Source organism: Stegastes partitus, unplaced genomic scaffold (genome assembly GCF_000690725.1).
Source record: "Stegastes partitus isolate 25-593 unplaced genomic scaffold, Stegastes_partitus-1.0.2 Scaffold95, whole genome shotgun sequence".
Taxonomy (NCBI): Eukaryota; Metazoa; Chordata; class Actinopteri; family Pomacentridae; genus Stegastes; species Stegastes partitus.
Genome location: NW_007577826.1, coordinates 432,143 through 446,752, shown reverse-complemented (window position 1 = coordinate 446,752; position 14,610 = coordinate 432,143). Strand labels below are relative to the sequence as shown.

The following is a 14,610-nucleotide window of genomic DNA, read 5'->3' as shown; positions in this document are numbered from 1 at the left end:
ATTCCCCTCTCTGCAGGATCAGGTAACAGCAACAAGGATGAACTCACCCCGTTTGAGCAGAGAGTCGCCGCTATTGTGGGTGACGTTGCTGTCACAGGGGTGGTGGGAGCACACGTAGGTCACTCAGATCCCCCCAAGGTAAATATTTATTGTGTAACTCACAGATTTATTCACTACACGGGTCATATAATAATCTGCTCGCAGCCAAACAAGATACAGGTTCTTGTGTAATCATGCCAGGATATCAAAGAGGAAATCAAAACTTTGTCTCATGTCAGATTACTCAATTTATTATTTTTTAACAGACAATGAGGCAGGAGAAGACTGTGAGACGCAGTCCCAGCCTCGTATCACAGACCCGTGGGATTCCTCCAGCCTCCCCGGCGTCAGCCGATCCTCCGGTCCGCCATAACAGCCAGCTGCTGATGCCCGTCCGGGGCGCACATCAACGCATGTCGGGGGGATTAATGTTAGGACAATTAAATGACTTACTCACCAAGAAGCCACCACCGTGCCAGCTTGTAGCCTGTTCTCAACCATACTGTTGGTCAGAATGTGTTTTGATCAAGGCCGCCTCGCAACAATAATTGCATTTGCGCATCACAGATGATCTGTACACTGATTTAATAATAAATGCCTCCTGTTTACATAAACACATGCATCTTGTGATGGTGCCTCTATAGCAATGTGTGTGCAGTCGACAGCTCCGATTACAGCAGGAAAACCGGCCGTCGCTACAAATTGCACTTTTATGTCGCCCTGTTCAGCTGTGGTGTGGGAATTTGATATATCTGGCTGACATTCGGATGGTTCCGTCCCACACAGCTGGCATGGCTCTGCTCACTGTCAACTGGCACAGTCCCGGTCGGTCGGCCAGCTCCGTCTGAAATGACCCTGTGGCCAGGAAGCCCAGTGTGGTCAGCACCTGTATGGGCACAGGTAGGACATGGCTCCTGGACGTGTTGCGCTCCAATAATGGCCGCAGCTTCACGCACAGTTCTCAGCGAATTGCTGTCGGGAACGTAAAGCGGCTGATGATCCAGTCGTCATCCTGAGGTCTCTGGAAACCCGTTCTCTTGGCACTGCTCCATTGGCAATATCCAACAGGTCCAAAGCTGCCGTTGTTGTTAACGGTGTCTTCGGCACCATTTTACGTAAAATTGTATATCCGCTCATCTGATTGCAAACACCTGGGTGTGTTAAGTGTTCATCTTAGTGTCTCTGATGTGCATATCACTTTGAGGAATTACCTTTTTTTACATTGTTTTGTACATTTTTATATTCCCAGCATCACCTCTAAGTGTCGGCAACGGCTCAAAAGCAATAGAAACGTGCGTACGCCAGTCAAGAAGTTGGCGTGGAGGACCGCACATTTCCACGTTCATTTCGCTCTTGATACATCTGAACGTGAGCGTGGATAAGTGCGTACGCCAAGTTTTTGTGCGTACGCACGCTTTGTACATGAGGCCCCAGGACTTGCTTTAGGCACGCACAGCACAGGCATTGACAAATTCACGAGTATCTCAGCTGCTGTCGCCAGATGTTTCTCTGCAGCGACCCAGGAATTATGCCTCTGCTGGAGAACCTGGAAATGAGCAGAGTCTGACACACACAGACTGCTTGGACTGGTATCTAGATTGGGTGGAGAACATCGTTGCTTCATCACCACTGACTCAGTCTCACAGGTGATGGCTGTCACAACACAAGTTGAAGGAAGGATGGTGTCTGGACTGACAGAAGACTCCGCAGGGGAATGTTGGCTGTAGAGACTGCTTTGACATTTTGGAATCCAAGACAGTAAGTGACAGTGAAATAAAGGTAGACAAAAAACAGTGTCCAACAAGACTGCTGCACTTGGTAATTTGGACGTAAATTAGGTTTTTGTGATCTGTCCATGAATGGGTTGTTCAGCTCCCCCCAGCCAATGTTTTCATTCTCCATGGGCAAGTTTGACTGTCAGCAATGATCTGTTCACAAGTTGTGTTCTGCCAGGGAAATACATTGGGGGGAAAAAAGACACCTACCGACATCACAAGCTGGCAAGAGGGGTCAAGTTAAACTAGAAGAGGTACAGAGGTGAAGAGATCTTTTAGCTGGAGGAAAGCCTACTTTATTTCTCGGTGTCATGAAAAAGGAATGGAGGAAAGCCTAGTTAAAGGGGCCCTCCTTATGATATAATTTCTAATAAAGTGGTTATAAAAGTTAGTAAAACCCAGGAAATTTGGAATGGCTTATGTGTGGTGGGTAAAGTGCCCTAACAACTAGAGGGGTTTATAACGGTTCAAGTGCTTTTTCAGATGAAAAGCTAATTTGCAGTTTGTGCAGAGACTGGCTTGAAGAAGCTGGGTGTGACAAAGGTCTGGGGCTGACTGACAATTAAAAGACTACGCTGAGCATAGAATTAAAAAAGGTGAGTGGCAGGCTAAATCCAAGGAAATTGCTGGCAAACAGGCAACTGAAGGTGACCGGCAACCTGAGGCATGAGGCGGTACACCAGACAGTTTTTTTCAAGTAACTGCTGTGGTTTGGCCCACTTGGCGGCTGTGGCTCAGGTGGTAGAGTGGTTGTCCTCTGATTGTAAGGTTGGCGGTTCGATCCCCCACCCCACAGTCAAAGTGTCCTTGGGCAAGACACTAAACCTGAAGTTGCTCCCAATGGCAGGCAGCACCTTGCATGGCAGCTCTGTCGCCATTGGTGTATGAATGTGTGTGTGAATGTGTGAATGAGAAACACATTGTAAAGGGCTTTGAGTCCCGGTAAGGTAGAAAAGCGCTATATAAGTGCAGTCCATCCATATGGATACATTTTACACATTTACAGAAAAATGTCAGCAAATGCATGCTGAGCAAAATTAGATAGACTCCCACTGATATTACCATTCAGAAGGGAGAACTCAAATGTCCTTAGGCACCCTCCATTCTAAAGCCCTATGAACACAAGGTCTGCTTTCAGCCAATTCCCCTAAGTTGCTGCTGATACTAACTGTCAACTCTTGGAGACACTCTGGCCTGACTGTTTTACAACACCACATTTTCAAAGTAAACTAAACCTAAACACAATGCCTCAAAACCTATTTGGCTTTTAGTTTCTTCTTTGTAGCATTCCAAATTTGATCCAAATTTTATCTGGCCCCAATATGACATGACTGAAAAATAAAAGCAGAGATGAATCCTAACCGAGTACAGGTGCAGTGACTACAAACTGGCAATTGAAAAAAGGAAGATGCAAAAGACCATGACCCAGTGTCAAGGCCCAGTATAGGTTTGTGCAAAGAAGAAGAAACCTTTGTATCTTCACTGGTCATATTACGTGTGCCATTTAGATTGTTTTCCAGGGATCCACATGTGATAGGATTTGGACTACTGCATGCAAGTAGAATGAGCAGATAAAAATGTTTCTAAACAGATATTCCTTGAAATGTATTCCCTTAACTTGGTCCTATTTAGGACACATTAAAATAAAAACAATTGTTTTACAAGCAACCACCTCAGATTACAGCCCACATGTGGAGGGCCCAGTGCTTTTCAGACTCAGTCTTTGAGAATCAGCACAATAACTAACTTTCATTATTTTTTGTAATTGTTTGATTGTTTTCTTTTTATTTAAAGAAATGGCTCACAGAAGAGAAGCTGACTGTACTAAAACCAACTGTGATACACAACTGCTGTTTTTTTTTTTTTCTTCTTCATACACTTAGAGGTGAATAACAAACATCAGAGGTGTTTTCCTCTACACTGAGTGAGTAAAACCACTTCCTTCAAGCTGCACATACTCAAATGTGCATGCATTCAACCTATGCCTACCAGCAAGAATCTGCTCGGTGTGTGTTTGTGTGTGGGTGTATGTGTGTAATCTGTTTTGTTGAATGTATTATGTTTATGCTCTGGCCAACCAAACCTCTCACCAGCAAAACCCAGAAAACCTCATGCTGTATCACTAATCAACGAGCGTGACATTGCTGCATGATAAATGTCTGCTGATACGAGCCTTTAAATCCAAAACACCATTTCACTACTGCAGCAAAAGAGGCTGTCATTGATCATCAAAATAAAAAATATGTTGTTATGATTCTGATTTCAAATTCGTATTGGGTATTTTGTTAAGTTTTGCTATCCTGCTGAGAATGTGCTAGTTTTGCAAATGTTACACCATAGGGACAATATCTTCCATATGTGGCCTGCTGTAATCTGAATGACTTCTATGTATTGCCTTGTTTGTCAGTGTCCAAGGGTGACCAAGTCATGTATTAATATAATTACTTAAATACTCTTTACATATATAACAAAGGATGACTGAGGTTAGGGAACTAACATAACATAGCTTGGTTAAGGTCTTATCAAATCAGCCCAGTTACACCATGACCATCACACAGCAGCATATCTGTGTTTCAGATACACATGGCACACTGATTGACTGAGCTTCAGTAGCCTGTAATGTTAGCATAGTCAAGAATAAAACTCGAATAGAGCTGAGCACCACTACCTGATATCCTAATCATCTCTGTCTCCTTCAGTATCACCACATCACATATAACTCTTGAAACCTACCTTCAGATACTGTCACTCTGAATGAAAGTTTCCGTTCATTTGAATTAACGCTACATCACACAGCAGCTGGATCAATATGAAGTGAGCGAGGCTGTGCACAATTCTACAGCAAAAGTACTAGGTTGAACTCAGCATGAATCCAGCACCTTCAGAGCTGTGGATCCATTTTTATTGTCAGCAAATATTGTTTTCTGTGCACATTTCTTTTTTCTGCTGAATGAAATGGAATATTACAGAGTTTTCGTTCTGCTCATTAAATGCAAGAATATTTAAGGGGAATCTTGTCATTTAGATGGTTCAATTAAATCAAAGACACTCAAGTCTAAAAATTCAACAAGAGTAGATGAATGGAATTCAGTTATTTAATATGAAAAATTACATTTATAAAATTCAACATGTCTTTCCAGAGACAGAGTCACTGTTTCTCCTTACAGTCTACATCAACAGAACACAGAGTGTAGAGTTCTCACTAGAACTGTTCACTCTGTGCTCTGCTGGCCATAACTACATACTCCACATATTTTTTGTAATAATACTGTGTTATGACTTTATAACTTTATAAAGTTTGAAATGAAGTATGGGGTTTTGGGTTACATCAGGTTTGATCCCTGTCTTAAACTAAGCTGTGGAGATGCTGATGTTGTGCATTAGATGTGCATTAGATCGTTTTCATATGCTGATCTGTCTACAGAAGACATGAAAGGGCCAACAGTTAACATATGGTCAGTCAAACCAGACCATGCTAGAAGCAACAAAGTTAGACAGATAAAACTAATTAAATTACAAGCTAATGGGCAAAAGATTTAATTGGAATGATATATAATTATGTAGTATAATATATAATATTTTGTATTTATAGAGGAGAGCCTAAAGTTTTGGTGCTGAGGTTAATTGAGGAGATTGTTAAATGAACAATTTATAATGCAAAACCAAAGGTAAATATGAGTAGCATTATTAGGTATTACCTCTACCTTGCTAAACTTTTTTTCTTTTTTTTTTTTTTTTATAAAGTAGCATCTTTCTTTCTTTCTTTTTAAGCTCTATTCTTATAAGAAGCTATAATTGCATGAGGTACATGTGTTTGGTAGCTTGTGTATTTAGTAACAAGTCACACACACACAAAAATCACAGTCTTTACCCTGCAACTGTAGGGAGGGTTACATAACAATATCACAGAGAAAATAGAGTTGTGATACAAACTGGCACTGAGAGAAATACAGGCATTCACTGTTGGGTAGAATGTACAGAGCAGAGAATTAAATGCAGAAAAATGTATTTCTGCTCCTGTGGGTGGTGTGGCAGGTCAAATAATCTTAACAGAAGCTAGACTTAAAGTAGTTTTGCTTGGCCAGCGCATTCTGAAGCACCTCATAGTCTGCTGCACCTCCCTGTCATTCTGCTACTGGGGAAAAGGAGCTCTGGCTTGTTTGTATTTATTTAAACCAATCACCTTGGATGGAACTTAGGGAAGGATGAAACTTCAGTGTTCGCTCACATGAGTGACAGTGAAAAGAGAAAGCCTTGTGAAATGGCCAACCAGTGGCAGCTTCCATCCGGCAACTCAGACTAACTCTGAAGGAACATTTTGGTTTTATTACAACTTGAGTCTTGTTTTTTTTTTTCTTTGTCCATCATTTCTGTCAGATGTGATTTCATAGTAATTGCAGACGGATGGAAAGATGAAAGCAGTGCTCAAAACACAGTAAGACATGTCAAATTAGAGTAACTCATACAAACAAGGTGAACAAATAGAGATTTGGGCAGATCCCCCCATAGAAGTGACAAGTTAAAACATTAAACGAGACAAAGATATAAACTTTGGTGTGTGTGTGTGTGTGTGTGTGTGTGTGAGTGTGTCCAAATATATTATGAGAACCACTTCGCTGTGTAGGCACAGGTGTTTCTTATCCATTAGACACCCAAGCCTTCTGTGTGCGTCTGCTGTGTATGTAAACATGTTTAGATATTAGAGGAAAAGCAGCTGGAAAGATCTTAAAACCAAAGAGTGGGGAAGACAGAGGCTGTGTGTGAGTAAAAAAGCAAAAAATGCAAACTTTTTTTCTACATTCACTTCAGGAAACATTTGGGCCCTCTCGTATTTTGCACCTTTAAAAAAATTAAAATTAAAATAAAAAAATTTATTGTTGAATTATTTTTAAATGAAATAATCAGATTTTTCCTGTGAAACACTCACAATTCAAAGAAGTCAGGCCCCCTAATTGAGTAATTTGTAGAAGCCCCTTTGCCTGCATTTACAGCTTTGAATCTTCCTGATTAAGCCTCTTTGGGCTTTTTGCACATACATTTGCACCGTCTATCCCAACATTCTGTGCACCGTTATCGTCACTCAAGAACAGGCAGAGACTTGAAGCCACTCCAGCATTGGCTGCCTCACTTCATTGTCTTGCTGACAGGTGAATTTTCATCTGTGGAGCAGGTTTTCCTCTGCTGCTGACATGATTGTCAGGTTGTCCCATCTCTGCAGGGGACTTTTTGAAGCTATGTTTGAATGACCGTTGAGTGCTTCCACACCTCCCTGCCGGATGGCCAGCTCTCAACCCTTACAGTGATATGGGCAACACAGAACAACTGTATCATTTGATGTGTGCCAAGGGACACTTGAAGCACACATTCAGTACACCACACCAACAGGTAAATATGCAAAAGTAGCTGCTTTTGGGTTGAGCTGACTAGAATCTCTGCTGGCGAATAGGACAATGGCATACAATGACACACAGATGGACTGTGTACATGAAAACTCATGGGTTTCAGGTTGTTGACACATATGCCACTGCTGCTTGTGTCCACACAGAAGTCAACAAATTGTGCTTGTACACAAGAAGAATCAGAAACAAGAAAAAATTATGGACTTACCAATTTGTCCCTTCTGTTCCTTCTCTACCTGCATTGCGGTCCTTATCACTGCTGAAGCTCAAATTATTCTTTCCATGTTTTTAAAACTGAAAAGTTCTGTAAGGTTGTGTGCGTTCTTAATTTCATCAGGGGAAGATCATGCATACTGTATGTACTGAATATGTAATTTCACTTAAGGAGACAGAGATGTGTGAAAACGGGATGTGAGCACTTTTGAAATACAGTGACCTACAGCTGAATATAGAGCCTGACTTTAAATACGAGCCACCACTGCTGATGTACTCTGCTAATGTGAGCTCTCATAACACCTTCTAATGACCATACTTAAGAGTACTTATGCAAATGTAAAAAAGCAAAACAAAACAGAACAAAACCTAAAAATCCATTAGTGAGCCTTAAACAATATACAAGGCAAGGTTAATGACGTATAGTATGCAGAGCCTTTTTATCATAATGAAGAAAAGAACAGTGGAGGGAAGGTAGCAAATGAGGGAGAGACGTAAAAAGGACTGGACGAAGAGATTGATGGGATGGGGGATTGCTCTATCAGTACAGTGTGAATGTTAGTGGCACCCGTGAGTTTGAGGACATCTGCTTTGTGTTAAAGACTGCACTGGGCCTCTCACATGATGAAATCCAGCCTGGCGCTTAACAGCACACCAAGACACTGTCATTGGTCTCTCCTCCTCCTGCCTCACTAGCCAATAGAGAACCAGCAGACCCTGAGGACACTTTCCAGTTCCCTTGCAAACCATCTTCCTACAGCTTTCTATAGTTTGGTCCCTCTCAACCTGATTTTATGAAGCATTAATTTCCTGTAGGAACTTGTACTTTGAACATCTGTATGTAATAGGATAAAGAAGCTGTGACAAATAATGACACGGATGATCTTCTGGATTTCTTGATTTATCCCTTCTTTTTTAAAAATCACATTTGATACAGTTGACCTTATGAATTAATATATTTTGCACAAATGTTTGTAGATTAAAGAAATAACTCTAGAAACAATAGAAAAACAAGCAAGCTAGATTTATTGTATAAAAGCACATTAAACAGTGCTTTATAGTATAAAACCTTGAACAGCCTCTACAGTTTAAACTGCAGATGATGTGACTGCAACATGAGCTGGACAACAGCTGTGTGGGTTTCCCCCTCTATTGCCTTGGCAACCAGAATCCCTCACAATAACAAACTGGCTAACATTTCTTTCTTTTTTTGTTTTCCTTCTGCTGGGTCTTGCGTCACTCAAATTCTCTCTGCATAAAAACCTCCCACCCCAATCTCCACTCTCTACCCCTGTGACACGTTTCTCACTCTGTCTCTACATTCATTCGACTTTACATTTCAGTCTCCATGCAGTTCAGTTTTGCCTTTTTTGATGTTTTGGCACCTATAGAACAAAACTGTAGTATGAAACCTCATGTGATATGTGTCATATGTGCACTGTGTGTAATTTGAGGGTTGTTGCTAAAGAGCTATCTATACATGCACATGTTGTAAGTTCCTTTGAGGGGGCTTTGTCAAGTCATATAACATCTTGTAATGTCACACTGACATCATCAAAATAATATCTTGGCTCAAGCTTGAAGCCATAAGTTTTCAGCAGAAAGCCTGCATAGTAAACTGGGATGTGGTATGAGAGGTGTTAGAGCAGTGCTATCAGTGGGGAGGTCTAACATAAAGATGCTTTTGATGTGTGCTACAGAAAGTTTATAATGCAGTGTTTTTGGAGGTTGACCAATTGTAGGTACTGAAAACATCAGGGGATCTCAACTGCTTTACATATTTTAAAAAATCCATAGAATGTCTTTAAGTAGTTGAGGATGTGTTCATAGTTACTAATGACATATTCCCAGATGGTTGCTAAGAAAAGGCCAGAGATGCTCAGTGGTTGTTCACTTAGAAGTTATTAGGCAGTTGCAGTAATGCTAAAGTGTTAGAAGTGGCAAAGCGTATTTGACTAGTTTGACGATTGACTAGGATGTTACAAAGTAGTTGCTATGGTGTTCTTGGTGGTTGCAAAGACATTGTTTGGTAACCTATAAAAGTTTTGGCTGCTGCTGTGATTATTGTAGATTTCTTTGGGATTCTCATTTACAGTCATAAGTAGCAGTAGTTACTATTTGCATTAATGCAATTCATATTCTTAAATTTGTGTTGTTAGTATCCTTGTGTTCCTCTGTTTTTTTATTTATATTGTGTATTGATAGTTTGCTTTTCTTACTGTCACTTTGCTGCTGTAACATGCAAATTTGCCCTTGTGGGACAAATAAAGGATGTTCTATTCTATTCTATTCTATTCTATTCTATTCTATTCTATTCTATTCTAGTAGTTGTGACTGCAAGAGTAGCATTTGTGCCAGTAGTTGTTAAGTTTGATTTAGGAAGCTAATGAGACAGATCAAAGAGACATTACTGCCTGTTGCCTGCTTACTTCAATACTATCAGTTTTATTAACTGCAGCTGTGTCTCACCTCTAGTAGCCGGTGGACAAGGTCTGTTAAAAGTGTTTGCAGGTTGACTTTTTTCATAGCATCAATGTAATCAGGTACAGCATCAGACTAACACAATTGCCAGAAACTCAGTTAAACAAAGTTTATTTTGTGATTGTGAAAGTATATTTTAGATGTAGTTGGCAGTCTTATTACATGATTTGTCGGACATTGTTGCAGTTTGTTGTTGGGTGAAACATCTTAGTCTTGTGCTGTCTTGTTATTTCATTATCTCATAACCCTTTCTTCACTTTTCTTCTTCCCACACATTGTGTTGCTTGGCTCTGTCGATGTCTTGCACTCTGTCTGTGCTGTGTTACATCATTCTTGCTCTTAGTCTGACGCTCTTACTGAGGTCAGTGCAATTGCAATGGTGTCATTATATTCATACTAACACACACACACACACACACACACACACACACACACACACACACAAATGCATGCACAGCTGGGCCTTAGCTCATTCTCTCGAGTGGACAACATTGGGTCATTGTAATTAAAGCAGCAAGAATAAATGTATTTCATTGCAGTGACAACTCCTAGAGTTCTGAGAATGCAGCAGATGACCAAATCTTGGATCTCATAAAAATCTAAGCTGACCATCTTTTCACAGCTTTTTCTACAATTCCACCAAGGAATGCTTGAATTTGTGACAAAATTCCTAAAAAACAAAACAAAACTGTGAAGCAGACAGCGTTCGGAGTGTTATTTATGCTCCATGTGCTTTTAATAAAAAGAGGATACTTGTAAACATAGCAGGGTGTGAAGCAAACGTTTCAGCAATTGGCCATTTAGGGGAATGGATAATTCTGAGGGGAGTACTGAGGGGATACTCTAGCTGAATAGAAATTCAATTTAAACACCTGGCTATTGTCACTATTGAATGGGCAATCTGTGTTTGGTTAGAGGCAAGTCACAAAGTCACATTGCAACCTAAAATTTCTCTTAAACACTGCATAAAATACAGGGCTTCTAGAATTACTCCTAATTCTTGGCGGAAATTAGTTCAATCCGAAAGATAGAAGGCAGGGAAATGCCCTGAACAGGCTGCCTTGATGGTAACCATTCACAAGGATCAAGCTCACCTCTACTAAACATGGTCATGTTCCACCATGGCCGTTGGAGGCCATTGGCTGGAAGGCCTACTGAACGAATACACCATCTCTCTTGCATCTCACTTGCAGCTCCTTTAACTGCTCCATTGTCTTTTTTGTTTGCAATTTTCCGAGTTCTGTTAAACAGGAGAGGGAATGCGAAAGTTTTACTTGACTTATACACCTTAAGCTGTCAACAATATTTCACCAAAAATCAGAACCTGACATCCAATCACCAGCTTTTATTTGCATCATGACAGTACTGTAGTAACAAATTAAATTTTTCCTTAGTGTAAAATTTTTTCATGTCAATTGTACTTGTTTGAATCATTTTAATTAAATTACCTGCTGTACTATGACATACAGTTAATCTACATGGCATTGCCATGACCTCCGCTAATACTGGAAAGAACTGTAACTGACACTGTGCAATACTGTCAAAATTAGAAACATGCATATATATAGCACAATTCACCCAATATCTGCTTTGCAATATCCTTCTCCTATCTCTGCTTTTAGGAGTCCAAAGCGGCACAAAGCTGCAAGGTTATGAACAACAAAAGTTTGACTAATGCACATTTAAAAAAAAAAAAAAAAAAAAAAAAGTTAAAATCGGAAACAGAATGTAAGAGGTTGGGCATGGGCAGTTTAGAACAGCCCTTAAACGAGGGGTTATGTTGTCCTCGTGAAATGAACTATCTTTGAAGTATTTTGAACTGAAAAACTGAACACACTCTGGGGCCATATGAGACTTGCATAATTTGCTGAAAAGGGGTACAATATAGAACCTCTAAATAAGAAAAAGTGAGTGGCCGTCTATGACAGCACTAAAAAAAAGATACAGACATTCATATTCAGAATTACAAGCAAATTATTGACCATTCTTGATTCAGATAATTATGTGTGTTAAAGGTACTCTGATGAAGTAACACAACATGGAGCAGCAGTTGTGTTATGTACAAGAGTTCTTGTGTGAAACATGACAGGCAAAGCAGCTTTACTTTTCTGGGTAGATTAAAAGATGTCAGCATACATGTATTTGTACATTGTACATATATATATGTGTGTGTGAGTACGCTTTAGCCCCAGCTGCAGCTAACCACAATGGTAGGCCACACCTGCCACAGGGCTGTGACAAGCCTGGTGCCTTCATGTTGAAGTCCCCCTGTGGTCTAGAAATGGAGACGTGACCCTGTGTACTGTTGTGATCAGTGGAACATAGGTGGCATACATCTGGAGCCAAATCTGCTGATAAGAATTCAGTGATAAGCGTAAACATGTGCAGCTGTTGTTTACAACTGAAAGAAGTGGGTAGAATTCATTTTCCCACAGAGAAGACATAAAGTGAAATGCCTCTGTTCAACCTCAGACATATACAGAAGCAAGTCCATTTAAAGCATCAGTCTCTAAAACCAGGTGCAATTAACACAACATGTGGTTGCCCTAATTTTGGAAAAAAACACATCACATTTGTGGTCACATCTGCAAAATGCCACAGGAAACCTGAGTAATCTTGAGTGAAGGTGAAAGTAAAGCTAAATTTGAATGAACACACTGTCATTTAAACTCATGATTAAGATAGATAATCATGTACACTTAGACTGTGACTGCATGCACTAAGCTGTTCAACTTTTGACTGTTTTTTAAACCTCTACATCTTCTATGTAAAAAATCGTGGATGATTACCCCATGAACACACACACATTTTCCTTTTTGTGGTATAGGCTTTGGTTACCATCGTACATGGTGCACAGTTTTCTCATGTAACTATTGACAAGATCACACCACTTCTTTCTCAGAGTTTTTAAGCTGTTTTGCTGTGTGCATGTGTTTCCTGATTGAGTCACTGTGGAAAATTGAAGTGAATTAAACAGGAGAATCCCTCCTTCAAAAAAAGTGTTTAACTGAGTTAAATTAAATGCTGCCTAACTGTCAGGTGGGCTGGAATTCCATCCATCCATTATCTATACATCGCTTAATCCTCACTAGGGTCACAGGGGGCTGGAGTCTATCCCAGCTGACTCATGTTCACCTGGATAGGTAACCAGTCTATCGCAGGGCTACAGAGAGAGACAAGCAAGCACACTCACATTCATACCTACAGACAATTTAGAATCATGCTAAAATATATTGCCATTAATATAAATTTGTCCTCAAAATTATTCATATCCTTGCTGATTTTTGTGATTTTTTTTATTTTTGTGATGACATGAATGCATTTTGTCAAATTTGTTTATGTGACCAACAAGTGAAAGAATGACAACAATACACAATTCAAGAAACTCTTCATTTCATTGATATTTTATTCATGGATTAAAAAAAAAAAAAGTTCTAAATTATTCATACCCTAGTCCAACGTCTTTCTTTAATAGTCAATAGCATAGCCTTTGTTTATTTATGACTTTTTCTAGACAATTCTTGTGCATGTCCACAAGCTACCTGCATGTCTCCTGTGGGATGTTGGCGCACTCTTCCTTGGCGAAAGCCTCAAGCTCGGTAAGATTGGTCAGTTTCCTATCCATCACTCTGGTCTTCAAGTGTCGCCACAAGTTCTCAATGGGATTGAAGTCAGGACTCTGACTTTGTCATTCTACAACATTGACATCATTGTCCTCGAACCATTTCTTCACTACCTTGATGGTGTGCTTCGGATCATTGTCCTGCTGGTACGTCCAGTTGTGGCCGAGCTGGAGTTTCTCAGCAGATTCCTTCAAGTTTTCATCAAGGATCCTGATGTAATCCTCCCTTCTCATGATTCCTTGGACCCTGATGAGGTTCCCTGTGCCACTGGAAGAGAATAATTCCCATAGCACCATGCTTGACTGTGGGCACAGTCTTCTTCAAGTGTATGCTTCTCCTTTTTTCCTCCAGACATATTTAGCACTCATATGGCCAAATAACTCCAACTTTGTCTCATCTGACCACAGGGTGGTTGACCAAAAGCTGGGATCTTGCTTCAGATGACCTCTAGCAAAGGCAGTTGTTAGCAAAGTCGCTAACAACTGTCTATACACCGTAGTCCTCACTAGGGTTGCGGGGGGCTGGAGTCTATCCCAGCTGCCTCAGGGTGAAGGCAGGGGACAACCAGTCACAAGGCTACACAGAGAGACAACCAAGCACACTCACATTCACACCTGCGGACAATTTAGAATCAGCAATTAACCTCATCATGTTTTTGGATTGTGGGAGGAAGCCGGAGAACCTGGAGAGAACCCATGCTGCACAGGGAGAACAAGCAAACTCCACGCAGAAGGATCCCAGGCATCCTAACCGGGACGTGAACCGTGGATCTTCTAGCGAGGCGACGGTGCTAACCACCGAGCTACTGAGCAGCCCTCAAGTGAATACAACTTTGTTTATATAGCACCAATTCACAACATAGGTCTTCTCATAGCACTTGTTGACCTTACTATGTGAACTGCCTTGAGATGGCATATGTTGTGAACTGATGTTGCATAAATAAAAGTGAATTGAATTAAATTAAGTTTCATTATAATCAATAGTTAATATAGCACTGGATGGTGAAAAAATATGAGAATGCAGAAATACACTGGAGCATTTTGTGTCATTTTTCTTGAAAACTCAAAGTTGTGTACCATG

At 40.4% G+C, this 14,610-nt stretch overlaps 1 long non-coding RNA gene across 1 annotated transcript; it reads left to right on the top strand.

Moving 5' to 3' along the window:
- Positions 1-370: 370 nt before the first annotated feature.
- Positions 371-5,389, top strand: LOC103354067 (uncharacterized). The gene is made up of 3 exons (XR_520032.1): positions 371-454; positions 1,799-1,801; positions 5,379-5,389. It is a non-coding gene; the product is annotated as an uncharacterized LOC103354067 (long non-coding RNA).
- The last annotated feature ends 9,221 nt before the right edge of the window (positions 5,390-14,610 follow it).